We start from the raw sequence: 9,317 nt of genomic DNA on the forward strand, positions 1-9,317 counted from the left end.
AACACAGTAGGAGGCTGTGCAACACGACCCAGAAGTACCAGGTGGTAACCCCAGGAGTGGACCTAGAGCTGCGAATCATCTGGTTGAGGACGCATTAGGATCCCCAATACTAAGGTCATCACAGAGGGACAAGAGAACGCGTTCACAAGCAGGACTCGATACAGGCGGCCGAAACTCTGGACTGCGTATCATTTGGGCATTGTTGTAGGTGGAACGAACTCGTAGAGAGGTTGAATGACTCACTCAAGGTCACTTCCCTAGTGGTCTACGTCAAGAACCAGGACAGAAGTCCAGAGCTTTCTGTGCTTTCTCCAGTCCCTCACTTAGGCGGCGGTGCGGAGCGCTAAGATCTACCCGAGTCTCTCTTGGAACACGGAAGAGCACCGCAGAGCGAGTGAGAATGCTAGGCGAGTTGGTCTCAGTGCGTCTGCACCTCGCCGCCTCTCTTTGCGGAGAAAAAGTGCCTGTTTCGCGGAGTTCCCTAGCCACCCTCAATCCCCACTCTCCTCGACCAGAGATTTCCCAGTCTGCAAATTTTAGCTTCGTTTTAATTTGTCACGGCTGTTCATTTTTGTTTCTCAGAATCCGGGTGACGAGTGCACCCAACACGTGGTAGAAGCTCAAGAAATGAGCAAGTGAACGAAAGATCAAAAGAATGAACTACTGAGCTAATACGATCCTCTATCTGGCAGTTCCGACTTGCATTCTTCAGCGCAATCCGGCCATTTTTGAATTTCACTGCGTGGCGAATCGCGGGCCGCGCACGCCCTCCAAAGACGTGTCCCTGAGACTCGACGCAGCCTGGCTCTCCTGGTCGAGGGCGCATATCTCGCTCCAAAGCCTCCTATCTTCGGGGGTCACAGGGTCTCGCCCCGTTCGCAATGGCTTTGGGTGTAGCAGAGGAAGGTCCTGGGTCTTGCGCGGTCTCGGATCCCCAACCTGCCCGCCGAATATTCATTCAGTCCACGGTCAGCCCGGGCCCCTTGGCCCCGACCTCCCGCAAGCGGATCTCTACGTCAGTCGGTTGCCGGTCGGGAGCGCCCAGGATATGTCTCTTTGAGGACACTTTGGGTCAGCTGCAGCGATCTAAGCCAGGTCTCCTTTTTCTTGCCTCTGTCAGGGTCCCTGCAGCCTGTGCTGACCACCCTTCCAGGCCAATAGCACAGTTTTGCAGCTGAAAAAAAAATGGGAGTGAAAAGCTATAAAGAAAGAGTCAAACTAAAGACTTGCTCTGTGACACACAATTTTAAATGGAATGTCACCTGTAATTTGAATTTTCCCATATCCATTGTTCTTCACGCTCCCTTGCTTTGTATGTCCTCACCATTTCTCACTTTTCATTTTTTCCTCTCTGCTCGTTGTGCCCTGGCTTTCCTTTCCTCCTGGTACCTTTCAAGATTCCGTTCAGAATTTTAAGAGTAACTGGACTCCCCTGGCTTGGTTCCAGATGACCACCCTGGAAGACATGGAGGACAGAGTGTGTGACCTGAGACAAGGGATGACAGGGCTGCCAGGCAGCTCCAGAGGTGATGGGGGACAGCCTATTAGCCAGAATGTAACGAAAGGCAGATATTTTTAAAAAATTAGAATAGATCTGCATAATCTTTTTTTTTTTTTAAGCCCACAAAAGTGCCATCCTCCTCAAAAGCATTGCTCAGAGCCAAGGGAGACATGCTGGGGACTGGGGAGGGAAGGGCCACTCACAGCCTCTACATTACTCAGCTACATATGTACACATCATTTGAGCCCCTACTACATGCTGGACCGGTTCTGGGTTAGCGACCGACAAGCATCTCCAGCTGAATCGATCTGAAGGTGCTCTGACACATGTCCTCCAAGCTAAAAGTTTTAGCCACAGGAAACTTTCTTTCCCACCTCTTTCCTCTTACTTCTCTTTTGCTTTCCTCATCGCGGAGGAATGGTGATGGGGAGACCATCCCACTTCCCTGTGTCCTCGCCAGCTCTCTAATTATGCCTTCCCACTTTCTTCTTGTCAGTTTGCTCAGCAACCCAGATTTTTAGGTTTTTAGGTTAGGGGCACGTATCTGATACGGGGCACAGTTACAGAGTTCTGGCAAACAGAAGGCACTCAGTAAGTGGAAATTGTTATTAAAGTATTACTACGATGACACCTGAGAGTTCATTCTGGCTGGAGAGAGCGTCTATACTCGTTTGAAATCACCTATGGGTGCGTGCAAGTAAAGAACGGAGGAAAGAGACGCAAGTCTTTTCCACTCTTTGAACAGGAGGTGAAAGTCTTGTATCTTTTGTAACTATCACAGCAACACAGGGCAGAAGATATTATTCTTCTCTTACAGATGGCCATTTTGAGAAGCAGAGGGGTTGGGTAATTTGATCAAGGTATGGCGGGTAAGGGGCGTGGCCGAACCTCTGACAGAAATCTGCCTTTCTTACTCCAATCTCCGAGCTACCGGTCTGAGGCGATTCTCTATAGTCAAGGAGAAAAAAAATTCAAAGAAATGATTTGTTCTTTTTGACGAATTATTCTGATCATTATTTCAAATATTCAACATTCAATGTCAGTGTAGACGCAACCATAGGGAAATCTTTTAAAAGTCATCTTGCTGCATCCCCAGGGAAAGCGCATTCTTGGTATGCCCTGTATGGTATACCCTGTACGGTATGCAAGGTTCACAATCGAAGGAAGGGAGGGCCCAGTGCAAAAACATCTTTAAGCGAACGTCGGTCGCCACGTGCACTTACTGTGTATCCCCCACCCCAAACCTCAGTATAGAAAGACACAAATGGGTCTAGAAGCCACAGAAGCGTCTTCCTCCTTGCTCCTAGTCATCCCTTTCGCTTTCCATTCTCACCTGGCCTACCCCAGGCCTCGCCTTCTTCCCTCTTTGCTCCATTCCCCAACTCCCGCCTCGTAGGCAGCGGTGGGGAGCCTCCCGCAGGCTGCGCCCGGAGTCCCAACGCGGCTAGGGTGCTCTAGCAGTGGGGAGGCGGCGTTGCAGTATGGCTAGGCGCTGCAGCGGGCGCCAGCTGCGTTTTGCTGTCGGCCGCAGTTACCCGGACGCAAGTTAAGGGGTAGGCGGGCTGAGGCGGTTGGAGGCGGGCGGCCCCTGACCTCGGAGAACTGCGCCGAGCAGGGCGGGAAATTTATGGTCTGTGTACACTTTCTAGCTCCAGAGCCCAGCGCACCAGAGGGATGGGGCCCTGCGAGCGCTCCCGAGGCAGCGAGCTGGGGCCTCAGGCGCCACGGCCATGTATGGTGCCCACCCGACTCAGTTCTGCCGCGCTGTGGTCATAAACCTTCCTTTGGAGGGCGCGGCTGTAAACGAAAGTCCGGGCCAGAGGTGGGTGCAGGCCTTGCCGCCGGGACCCTGAGGGACAATTCTGGAAACTTGCACCGAAGCCTGGGTCCCACCACCTTCCCGGGTGTGGTGGGGTGAGGGGATTGTTTATACTGGCTGTTTGGAATTCCGCGCGGTGGATGCAAGGTGGGATTTCAGCCCAGCGACGCGCCGCGTGGCTCGGAGTACAGACAGGTCACCCGGCCTCGGGTGTCTGGACCGTGCCGCTTCCTACTGGGCTTACGTCGGGATCTAGACTTTGGCCTTCATCCTCGCAAGCGCCCAGATTTGATTCCGGTTCGCTGAGGCGGTCTGTAGCAGATAAAGGGCCCATTAAAAAGCTGGACCCTGTGGGCCTTAGGTGCCAGAGGAAGCGGGAAGATGGCCCGGGAGTCAGTCCGGAGGCAGGAGGCCCATTTCGGGTGGAGGCCAGAGGTCTAGCTGCTCGCACTTCATTCCCGTGGTGTTAGCACGAAGCAGGTCCACACTGTTTTCCCTGGCTGGGCTACACCCACACAAAGGAGCTGTGAGTTAAGCTGGGCGGTCAGCGCTACGTAGGTCCCTTTACTCACGTTGTCACCAGAACAGGTGTCATGGACTATAACTGTATAACAGCTTAATTTTTAACACCGATCACGACTTTTCTATCTAAGTAACCGTTGTGCCCATGTTTTTAAAACCTTTATTTGTATTAGCTCATTTGCCTTTTACCAAATCCCAGTTAGGTCATTACTTACATTATCCCCATTTTACAGATAAGTAAACTGTGGTAAGAGTTAAATTAACTTGCCTAAGGACATGCAGTTAGCAAGTGGATTTGGGAATAACTCGCATCTTGTCTGCACAGCCTAGATTACCTAAATCATCTGTAGTACACTGTCTCGAGCATCAAGAGTCTCTCAGGCGAGAGCGGGCAGAATTCGCAAAGAACCTCGGGTCAGTTTACCCACTCGCAGATCTTCTCCCAAGGGGGAGCGCGCCCCTGCTCCGGCGCCGGCGCCGGGAGTAGCTGGCCGTAGGGGTCAGTCGAGCAACGTGGCCGAGTCCATAAACACGGGCCATTTAGCAGTGACACCCCAGGGCGTGATAATTGCGCTGGGCAGTAGTGACTGTGAGTCGCTGTGACACCGGCTTCTCGCCGTCTGCTGTCTTTTGATTTACTGTGGCGGCCGGGTCTCTGCACCCAGACGCTCTGCAGCAACCAAGGCTTGGTTGAGTCCTGTGCGGGGTTGAGCCCTGTGCGGGGTGCACAGGGCTGCCAGGGTAGGCGGTGAGGCGCTAGCGTGGGTGCAGCTTCTCTGCGACGCCATGCAGCTCTTCTCGTGGTCTTTACCCTGCATGGGGGTGCGAGGGAGTCTCACTTCAGAAGGTTTTAGCTCCTCTAATTGGGAATGTCCAGAGACTTTTACCTGGGGTAGGGATGTGGCATTGAGGAGTTGGCGACTGATTTGAAAATAAGAGAAGAGGTAGGATGGAAAGGATCAGGATGGACTTTGAAAGCAGAGTGAAAAAAGAAGAAATAGGAACGGGAAAAGGGAAATCATCAAAATAAGTGGAATTTTGAAGCATTTCTCACATTGTTTTAGAGGGCGAGTGGAGTTGACACAACTGCTTTGGGTCTGAGCCATAAATTAATAGAAGATTTATCTCTCAATCAGGAAAAAGCCATTAAGATATTCTTGGCTTCGTCTGTGGGAAAATAATTTCTTTGATTGAGTTGCCCCAGAAGACCCTGCGAAGCCTTCTCTTCTCCGCCTCCGAAGGCCTCCTCTTTCCTGCCTGCCGGAAGGAGGGGAGAAGCCGGAGACTCCAGGGAGAAGAGGCCTTTCCATCTTTTCCAGCATCTTGAATTTCACTTTGCACGTTTCTTTCTACTTTTTGGTTTGATCTGCCTGCCTTGGAGGCTTGGAACCTCAGAGAGAAATTTCTCCCCAGCAAGCCTAGCCCCTGTGACTGCCCTCCTTCCCTCAGGTCCGCTGCTTTGGAGAGTGGGTCTTCGGCCTCTCGCAGGATCCAGCACGTCAAAGGCCTTTAGTTTGTTAACAAGACTACAAACTACCAGGGCGGGGGCAGAGGTGGGGCAGGGAAAGGGGAAAGTCCCTCAAAGTGGGAGGCAGCAGTGCCAGAATAGGGTGACCGGTTGTCCTTCCTGAGCATATAGGAGCTGAGCTCCCCTTGTTAGTCCTGGACTCAAAGTGTGGTCCCGAGTTCCTTAAGGGTCCTTTCAGAGGGACCCTGAGGTCAAAACTATCTTCATACTAAAAGGTTGTTGACTTTTTCACAAGTGTCCAGTGGAGTGTCCCTGGGGTGTGTGGTGATGTCAGGACTCTGATTGCTTAGGGAATGTGTGTGCATATAGTAGTGTTTTACAAATGATTTGGTTTGTATTTTACCACAACAAAAACGCATTTTAAAAATGTGTTTTGGGGCCAGGCACAGTGGCTCACGCCTGTAATCCTAGCACTTTGGGAAGCGGGTGGATCATCTGAGGTCAGGAGTTTGAGACCAGCCTGCCCAACATAGTGAAACCCCATCTCTATAAAGACACACACACACACACACACACACACACTCATAGTTGGGTGTGGTGGCAGGAGCCCGTAATCTCAGCTACTTGGGAAGCTGAGGCAGGAACATCACTTGAATGCTGGAGGCAGAGGGTGTAGTGAGCTGAGATCACGCCACTGCACTCCAGCCTGGGCAACAAGAACCAGACTCCATCTCAAAAAAAAACCAAACATGCCTTTGGTTTTATAGCTCTACCTATCATATCTGGTTATTCACATGTAAATTAATTAATATGAAACAAAATGAAAAATGTTATTTCCTCAGCCACCTCAGCCACATTTCAATTGTTCAATAGCCACATGGGGCTAGTGGCTGTCATATTGGACAGTGCAGACACAGAATACTTCTATTCTCACAGAAACTTCTATTGAACAGCACTAATCCATGCCATCAATATAAATAGATATAATCATGCAAACGACCTCAATAATTTTTTTTAGTATACTTTAAATTCTGGGTTACATGTGCAGAACATGCAGTTTTGTTACATAGGTATACACCTGCCATGGTGGTTTGCTACACCCGTCAACCCATCACCTACATTAGGTATTTCTCCTAATGCTACCTGGCCCCTTAACCTCCACCTCCACCTCCACAGACCCTCCCTGTGTTCATGTGTTCTCATTGTTCAACTCCCACTCATGAGTGAGAACATGCAGTGTTTAGTTTTCTGATCTTGTGATAGTTTGCTGAGAACAATGGTTTCCAGCCTCATCCATGTCCCTGCAAAGGACATGGACTCATCCTTTTTTATGGCTGCATAGTAGTTCATGGGGTATATGTGCCAAACTTTCTTAATCCAGTCTATCACTGATGGACATTTGGGTTGGTTCAAAGTCTTTGCTATTGTGAGTAGTGCTGCAATAAACATACGTGTTCATGTGTCTTTATTGTATAATTATTTATAATTCTTCGGGTATATTCTCAGTAATGGGATTGCTAGGTCAAATGGTATTTCAAGTTCTAAATACTTGAGGAATCGCCACACTGTCTTCCACAATGTTTGAACTAATTTACACTCCCACCAACAGTGTAAAAGGGTTCCTATTTTTCCACAATCTCTCCAGCACCTGTTGTTTCCTGACTTTGTAATGATTGTCATTCTAACTGGCGTGAGATGGTATCTCATTGTGGTTTTGATGCACATTTCTCTAATGACCAGTGATGATGAGCATTTTTTCATATGTCTCTTGGCTGCATAAATGTCTTATTTTGAGAAGTGTCTGTTCATATCCTTTGACCATTTTTTGATGGGGTTGTTTGCTTTTTTCTTGTAAATTTGTTTGAGTTCTTTGTAGATTTTGGATATTAGCCCTTTGTCAGATGGATAGATTGCAAAAATTTCCTTCCATTCTGTAGGTTTCCTGTTCGCTCTTATGATAGTTTCTTTTGCTGTGCGGAAGCCCTTTAGTTTAATTAGACCCCATTTGTAAATTTTTGCTTTTGTTGTCATTTATTTTGCTGTTTTAGACATGAAGTCTTTGCCCATCCCTATGTTCTGAATGGTATTGCCCAGATTTTCTTCTAGGATTTTTATGGTCCTAGGTCTTACGTTTAAGTCTTTGATCCATCTTGAGTTGATTTTTGTATAAGGTGCAAGTAAGGGGTCCAGTTTCTGTTTTCTGAATATGGCTAGCCGGTTCCCCCAACACTATTTATTATATAAGGAATCTTTTCCCCATTGCTTGTGTGTGTCAGGTTTGTCAAAGATCAGATGGTGGTAGATGTGTGGTGTTACTTCTGAGGCCTCCATTCTGTTCCATTGGTTTATATATTTGCTTTGGTACCAGTACCATGGCTGTTTTGGTTACTGTAGCCTTGTAGTAAAATTTGAAGTCAGGTAGCACGATGTCTCCAGCTTTGTTCTTCTTGCCCAGGATTGTCTTGGCAATGCGGGCTCTTTTCTGTTCCCTATGAAGTTTAAAGTAGTTGTTTCCAATTCTGTGAAGAAAGTCAGTGGTAGCTTGATAGGGATAGCATTGAATCTATAAATTACTTTGGGCAGTAAGGTCATTTTCACGATATTGATTCTTCTTATCCATGAGCAAGGAATGTTTTTCCATTTGTTTGTGTCCTCTATTTCCTTGAGCAGTGGTTTGTAGTTCTCCCTGAAGAGGTCATTCACATCCCTTGTAAATTGTATTCCTAGGTATTTTATTCTCTTAGTAGCAATTGTGAATGGGAGTTCACTCATGATTTGGCTTTCTGTCTATTATTGGTGTATAGGAATTTCTGTGATTTTTGCACATTGATTTTGTATCCTGAGACTGTGCTGAAGTTGCTTATCAGCTTAAGGAGATTTTGGGCTGAGACAATGGGATTTTCTAAATACACAATCATGTCATCTGCAAGCAATTTGACTTCCTCTCTTCCTATGTGAATACGCTTTATTGCCTTCTCTTGCCTAATTGCCCTGGCCAGAACTTCCAATACTATGTTGAATAGGAGTGGTGAGAGAGGGCATCCTTGTCTTGTGCCAGTTTTAAAAGGGAATGCTTCCAGTTTTTGCCCATTCAATATGATATTGGCTGTGGGTTTGTCATAAATAGCTCTTATTATGTTGAGATACGTTCCATCGATACCTACTTTATTCAGAGTTTTTAGTATGAAAGGCTGTTGAATTTTGTCAAAGGCCTTTTCTGCATCTATTGAGATAATCATGTGGTTTTTGTCTTTGGTTCTGTTTATGTGATGGATTATTTTTATTGATTTGCATATGTTGAACCAGACTTGCATCCCAGGGATGAAGCTGACTCGATAGTGGTGGATAAGCTTTTTGATGTGCTGCTGGATTTGGTTTGCCAGTATTTTATTGAGGATTTTCGCATCTATGTTCATCAGGGATATTGGCCTAAAATTCTCTCTCTCTCTTTCTTTCTTTTGTGTGTGTGTGTGTGTGTGTGTGTGTGTGTGTGTGTGTGTGTGTCTGCTGGGCTTTGATATCAGGATGACTCTGGCCTCATAAAATGAGTCAGGGAGAGGATTCCTTCTTTTTCTATTGATCAGAATAGTTTCAGAAGGAATGGTACCAGCTCCTCTTTGTACCTTTGGTAGAATTTGACTGTGAATCCATCTGGTCCTGGACTTTTTTTGGTTGGTAGGCTATTAATTATTGCCTCAATTTCAGAACCTGTCATTGGTCTATTCGGAGATTCAACTTATTCCTGGTTTTGTCTTGGGAGAGTGTAAGTGTCCAGGAATTTATCCATTTATTCTAGATTTGCTAGTTTATTTGCGTAGAGGTGTTTATAATATTCTCTGATGGTAGCTTGTATTTCTGTGGGGTCGGTGGTGATATCCCCTTTAACATTTTTTATTGCATCTATTTGATTCTTCTCACTTTTCTTCTTTATTAGTCTCGCTAGCAGTCTATCTATTTTGTTGATCTTTTCAAAAAACCAGCTCCTTGGTTTCATTGATTTTTTTGAA

The 9,317-nt window shown here is 47.0% G+C and overlaps 1 long non-coding RNA gene across 2 annotated transcripts; it reads right to left on the minus strand.

Moving 5' to 3' along the window:
* Window positions 1–827: 827 nt before the first annotated feature.
* On the minus strand, window positions 828–3,643 carry LOC105493478 (uncharacterized). 2 transcript variants are annotated; one of them, XR_011608761.1, is made up of 3 exons: window positions 2,835–3,643; window positions 1,263–1,456; window positions 828–1,174 (listed from the first exon to the last, which is right to left on the minus strand). It is a non-coding gene; the product is annotated as an uncharacterized lncRNA (long non-coding RNA). The 2 variants fall into 2 exon arrangements; XR_011608762.1 differs by lacking the exon at window positions 2,835–3,643 and adding an exon at window positions 2,725–2,763.
* Between the last annotated feature and the right edge of the window lie 5,674 nt (window positions 3,644–9,317).

This window comes from Macaca nemestrina, chromosome 1 (assembly GCF_043159975.1).
Source record: "Macaca nemestrina isolate mMacNem1 chromosome 1, mMacNem.hap1, whole genome shotgun sequence".
NCBI classification, from domain to species: Eukaryota; Metazoa; Chordata; class Mammalia; order Primates; family Cercopithecidae; genus Macaca; species Macaca nemestrina.